Source organism: Falco punctatus (genome assembly GCF_963210335.1).
Source record: "Falco punctatus genome assembly, chromosome: 18".
NCBI classification, from domain to species: domain Eukaryota; kingdom Metazoa; phylum Chordata; class Aves; order Falconiformes; family Falconidae; genus Falco; species Falco punctatus.
The window spans coordinates 5421272-5427826 of NC_137598.1; positions in this window are offsets into that span (position 1 = coordinate 5421272).

Sequence of the window (6555 nt, forward strand, 5' to 3'; positions counted from 1 at the left end):
GAAGGGAGGGCAGGGCAGGGGGAAGGGGAAGGGGAAAGGGAAAAGGAAAAGGAAAGGACGGAAAAAGAGGAAGGAAAAGGGAAAAGGAGGGAGAAGAGTCTGAGCAAAAAGAACAAGGAATGGAAAGAGGGAAAGAAATGAGGAAGAAAAGGAAAAAAGGAAGAAAAGATAAGAGGGAAGGAGAAAGGAAGGGGAAAAGGAAAGGAAAAGAAATGTAAGGAAAAGAAAAGTAAAAAAAAAGTTGCAAAGGGAGGAAGACAGGGAAGCTGAAGGCTGGGGTGGGAGGGGGGCTGGAGGACAGGGATTGGGGGGAGGGAAGTGCAGAGGGGCTGTGCTGGTGGGAAAAGGGAAAGGAAAAGGAAAAGAGTGAAAGGAGGCTGGGAAGGAAAGGGGGAAGCAGAGGAAGGAGAGGGGGGAGAAAGGGCCAGGAAGGAGGAAGGGGATGGAAGGGGGAAGGGGAAGGAGATGGGAAGGGGATGAGTGGGAAAAAGGCTGGAAAGGAGGGAAGGAAAAAGGCAAAAGGGAGAAGAGATGGACAGGGAGAGGAAAGGCTGGTGCAAGAGGGAAGAAAGGGACGAAGTGGGCAGGGAAACCTGGGGGCACCCAGGGGTGCGTCACCCTGGGGTCTGTGGGGGCAAGGTGGGGTGAAACCCCTCCAAAACAGAGAGGGGATGCAGGGGACAAGGGATGGGGACAGGGAGAGGAGAGGGATGGGGACAGGATGGGGACAAGACAGGATCCAGGACCCACTTCGAGGTACCAGCGATGGGGACGGAGCAGATGGGGACAGAATTGGATCCAGGATGGAGATGGGTGGACCAGGATGGGGATGGGATAGGGATGGGGATGGGATGGGGACAGGGATGGCATAGGGATGGAGCGGGGGTGGGGATGAGAGGGAACCAGGGATGGAGCTGGAGGTACCAAGGATGGGGCTGAGGAACCAGGGACAGGGACAGGAGTCATGGACTGGCTGGGACTGGAGCGGGGATGGGGACGGGGGGGACGGGGGGCACCAAGGATGGGGCTGGGGGGGAGGGACAGGGGAGAGCAGGGAGGGAATGGGCTGTGGGGGGCCGACTGAGGACAAGGACAAGGGGCACTTGCAGGGGAGCAGGGTTGGGGACAGGGACATGAGCAGTGACAGAGATGGGGCTGGGGATCCCCCCATGCCTCAGTTTCCCCACTATGAGGGGCTTATTCTTTCCCCCCACTTTTTCTTTTCCCCCTCTTTCCCCCCGGCTTTTCTTCCTGTTTTCCCTTTCCTTTTTCTTTTCCCCCTTTCCTATTTTTCCCCCGCCCCGGCTGTTTGGGAGCCAGCGGGGCCCTTTCCCAGCCCTGAGTCAGGGCTTTCCGCTCCGGAGCCGCCGGCGCCGCGGCCGCCCGCCGAAGGCCACAACCACCAGCCCGCACCCCCCCCCCGGTTCCCCCCTCCACCCCCGGCTTCACCAGGGCTTCCACTGCCCACAAACTGGGAGCAAACTGGGACGGCGGCTCCATCCCTCTTCTTCCTCAGCTGTCAGGGTTTGGGAAGTTTTTCTGGGGGGTCACGGGGGGCTTGGCTCCCACTGGCATCGACTGGGGGGTTTGGTTCACTGCGGGGGGGTGGTTGGGAGTCACCCAAACGCCTAGGTCCCTGAGCTGGGGGTGCAAATTGGGGTGTGGGCCTCCCCCACTGCCCGGCTTGGGGTTAGCGGGGACCCCACCGTGTCTCCCGGGGCCCTTCAAAGGTTGGCGGTCACCCGGCGAGGGGAGCGGGGGGCTGCGGGGGCTGGCGGCGGCGGGGGCTGATTACAGGGCGGCACCGGGGCCCCCGCAATTACCTGGGTATTTATACCCGGCCGGACGCCTGGGTTTGCTTGCGGGGGCGGGGGGACACGGGGGGGCTCCTGCCCCACGGCTCATCCTCCGGCTCCACTTCCCTCCACTGGCTGGCACCCGCCAGCCCACCTTCCTCCCTCCCTCCATCTCTCCTTCCTTCCCTCCATCCCTCCATCCCTCCATCTCTCCTTCCTTCCCTCCATCCCTCCATCCCTCCATCTCTCCTTCCTTCCCTCCCTCCTTCCATCTCTCCATCTCTTCTTCCTTCCCTCTGTCCCTCTGTCCCTCCCTCCCTCCATCTCTCCTTCCTTCCCTCCATCTCTCCTTCCTTCCCACCATCCCTCCATCTCTCCTTCCTTCCCTCCCTCCTTCCATCTCTCCATCTCTCCTTCCTTCCCTCCCTCCTTCCATCTCTCCATCTCTCCTTCCTTCCCTCTGTCCCTTCCTCCCTCCATCCCTCCCTCCCTCCATCTCTCCTTCCTTCCCTCTGTCCCTCCATCTCTCCTTCCTTCCCTCCATCCCTCCATCCCTCCATCTCTCCTTCCTTCCCTCCATCCCTCCATCCCTCCATCTCTCCTTCCTTCCCTCCCTCCTTCCATCTCTCCATCTCTTCTTCCTTCCCTCTGTCCCTCTGTCCCTCCCTCCCTCCATCTTTCCTTCCTTCCCTCCATCTCTCCTTCCTTCCCACCATCCCTCCATCTCTCCTTCCTTCCCTCCCTCCTTCCATCTCTCCATCTCTCCTTCCTTCCCTCCCTCCTTCCATCTCTCCATCTCTCCTTCCTTCCCTCTGTCCCTTCCTCCCTCCATCCCTCCCTCCCTCCATCTCTCCTTCCTTCCCTCTGTCCCTCCATCTCTCCTTCCTTCCCTCCCTCCTTCCATCTCTCCATCTCTCCTTCCTTCCCTCCATCCCTCCATCTCTCCTTCCATCCCTCCATCTCTCCTTCCTTCCCTCCATCTCTCCTTCCTTCCCTCCCTCCTTCCATCTCTCCATCTCTCCTTCCTTCCCTCCCTCCCTCCATCTCTCCTTCCATCTCTCCATCTCTCCTTCCTTCCCTCCCTCCTTCCATCCCTCCATCTCTCCTTCCTTCCCTCTGTCCCTTCCTCCCTCCATCCCTCCATCCCTCCATCTCTCCCTCCGCCCCCCATCCCTCCTTCCCTCCCTCCACACCTCCCTTCACCCCTTCCTCTCCATCCTTTCTTCTCTCCTTCCCTCCATCCCTCCCTCTGCTCTCCTTCCCTCCCTCCTTCTACCCTCCATCCCACCCTCTCTCCTCTCCATCTCTCTTTCACTCCTTCCTTCCCCCCCTTCCCTGATTCATTTACCCCCAGCTGTCAACCCAGCTCAGCCCCCCCAACACGAGTTTGGGGGGTCCCAGCCCCATGGCATAAGTATGGGGGGTCCCAGCCCCATGGCATGAGTAGGGGGGCTCAGCCCCTATGACAGGAGTTGGGGGGGGTCCCAGCCCCATGACATGAGTAGGGGGGCTCAGCCCCTATGACAGGAGTTGGGGGGGGTCCCAGCCCCATGGCATGAGTAGGGGGGCTCAGCCCCTATGACAGGAGTTGGGGGGGGTCTCAGCAGGGCGGAGGTTGCTGTCCCCAGGCAGGGCTGGCAATGTCCCCGTCCCGGGGGACCCCCCTGCTCCTGTAACCGCGGCCCCCCCTGCGGTAAGTGCCGGCAGCTGGGCCGGGGGCACCGCGGCCCTTCAAAGGGGAGCGAAAACCAGCCCACGAATCGCTTCCATGTGTGCGCTGGGGGCACTGGGAGTGGGGAGCACAGGCGGTAGGGACTGGGAGCACTGGGAGTGGGGACTGGGGCACTGGGAAGGTGGTGTTGGAGGCAGTGGGGATGGTGGTTGGAGGTACTGGGAATGGGGAGCACTGGGAATGGGCACTGGGAGTGAGAACTGGGGCCACTGGGGCTGGGGAGCACTGGGGAAGAGGATTGAGGGGACTGGAATTGAGACTGGGAGCACTGGGAATGGGGACTGGGGGCACTAGGAATAAGGAGCACTGGGAATGTGGTACGCCACCCCCCCAAAACACAGTGTCTCCCCCCAGTATCCCCCCCAGTGCCCCCAAGCTCCCCACACCAGTGTCCCCTCACCAGGTGTCCCCACCCCCCTCGACCAGTGTCCCCTTGGTGTCCCCAAGCCCCCCAGCCCACTGTGTCCCCCCCCAGTGCCCCCCCCCAAGCCCACCAAGCCTCCCGGCAGGCCGCCAACTGGGTGACCCTGGGGGTGGCCCCCACGCCCCCCCCTCCCTGCCTGGCAGCGGCAGCCCCCCGCCCCCCCACCCCCACCCCCCCGCGCCCCCCCCGCCGCGCTCCGGCCCCCGGATGTTTCTTTTGCGGTCGGAGGCCCCAAAATAGCGGCGGCCCCAGCGGTGGGTGCGCCGGGCACCGCTTGCCAGCGCCCGCGGGCTCCAGCCGCCGGGGGGGGCACCGGGGACTCTTGGAGGGCTCGTAGCAGGGTTGAGCATCCCCCCGCCCCGGCACCCTGCTGCCTTGGCCTCCCCGCCGGGGTGGGGGCCCCAAGCGTCTGGGTGGCCCCCCAGTATCCCCTCGGCCCACCGAGTCCAGCCCCCCCCCCCCCCCCATGTGTGTGTGAGGGTCTGGGGGGACCTGGAGGGTCTGGGGGGACAGAGGAGATTGGGAGGGACCTGGGGAGTCCCAGGGGGGGCTGGGGGAGATTGGGGGGACCCAGGGGAGACCAGAGGAGATTGAGGGGGACCTGTAGGGACATGGGGGACCCAAGGGGACATGGGGGATATTGGGGAGGACCCTTGGGGACACAGGGGAACATGGGGGAGATTGGGAGGACCCAGGGGGACATGGAGGAGACTGGGGGGACCTGTGGGGACCTGGGGGAGATTGGGAGGTCCCATGGGGAGACTGGGGGAGTCCCAAAGGGATATGGGGGAGATGGGAGGGGACCCATGGGACACAGGGTGACCCCCAAGCATCACGAGCACCTGGGGTGAGCCAGTGGATCTGGGGGGGACCCAGGAGACACTGGGGACATGGGGGGACCCATGGGGACACCGGGGATGTGGGACAACCCAGGGGATCTGGGGGGACCCCTGGGGATGTGGGGGGACCCGGGGGTCCCCGGGCTGGGGAAGCCGGGGGCAGAGGTTGCCCCGGGGCCGAGCCGTGCCCACGCCCGCGGCGCTTCCTTCCACCCTCTAATTATCCCCCGGCCGGGCCAGAAATAACTGCGGTGGCCCCGGGGGACAGGCCTGGCCCGCAGGGACAGCCGGGGGGGTCACGGGGATGGCCCCCCCTCCATGGCCAGACCCCCCCTGGGGTGACAGGGATGGAGGCTGGGGGCCACGGCGGAGGCCCCCAGGGCTGCACCCCATCTGCCTGTCCCCCGCTGCCGTCCCCCCGCCGTCCCCCCCCGGGCCCCCCCCCGGGCCATGTGTCTCTCATTGCGCTGCGGTGCAGAAGCCGCATCAAAGTGGTGGCGGCGGCCGTGGGGGTGGCACTGGGGGGGTCTGACCCCCCCCTCCAGCTGACAAAGGACCCCCCCAAGTTGCCAAGAGACCCCCCCAAATCCTGCACACCCCCACCACCCCCCGGCTGTCATGGTACCCTGCCACCCCCCCCCCAGTCTGCCAGAGAATCCCCCAAGCCAATCTGGGTGTCACCCCCCAGGTCCCCCCAACCCCTGGGACACCCCCCCCCCCAAGCTTCCAAAGACCCCCCCCTTGCCCTGGGAACCCCTCCAAGCTGCCAGGGACACCCAGTGGCCCTGAGCCCCCCACCTTGATGCCCTGGGACCCCCCCAAGCTGCCAGAACACCCCCCACCCAAGACAATTTGGGTGTCTTCCGCCAGGTCCCCCCAAGCCCTGGGATCCCCCCCAAGCTGACAGGGGCTGCAGGTCCTCCCAAGGTGCCCCCAAGCCCTGGGCCCCCCCGGTGCCCCGGGCCCCCCGGCATGCCCTGCCCCGGTCCCCGTCCCTGTCCCCGCGGTCGGCCGAGGCTGGCTCGCGCCACGCTGCATTTCTGCGGTTCCCAACCCAAAATTGCTGGGAGTCGCCCGGCGTCGCCCTGATTCCGCCGCGGCCGCGACCTGCGGGGGGGCCAGGGGCCGGGGGCCCCAGGCTGCTCCCACTGCCCCCCACTCCCCAGGGCCCCCGGGACCCACCCCACTGCCCCTCTTCCCTGCCAGACTGGGTGCCCAGTGCCCCCATTCCTCATCCCAGTGTCCCCATTACCTCCCAGACTGTTCCCAGTGGCTGCATTACCACTGCAGTAGCCCCATTCCTCAACCCAGTGTCCCCATTCCCCCCCAGACCGGTCCCAGTGCCCCCCTTCCCTGCCAGACTGGTCCCAGTACCCCCAGTACCCACCCCAGTACCCCCTGTCCTCATCCCAGTGTCCCCCTTCCCTGCCAGACTGGTCCCAGTAGCCCCATTCCTCATCCTACTGTCCCCATTCTGCATCCCAATGCCCCCCGACTGGTCCCAGTACCCACGTTACCCACTCCGGTGTCTCTGTCTCCTCCCAGACTGGTCCCAGCGGCCACATTACCCAGCCCAGTGCCCCCTTTCCTCATCCCAGTGGCCCTGTTCCCCCATAGATGGGTCCCAGTGCCCATGTTATCCACTCGTGTGTCTGTCCCACCCCAGACTGGTCCCAGTGCCCCCGGTCCCCCTCCCAGTTTGTCCCCATACTAGTCCACCCCCTTGGTCAGAGCTGAGAGCTCCTCAGTCCCCCGTCCTGTGTC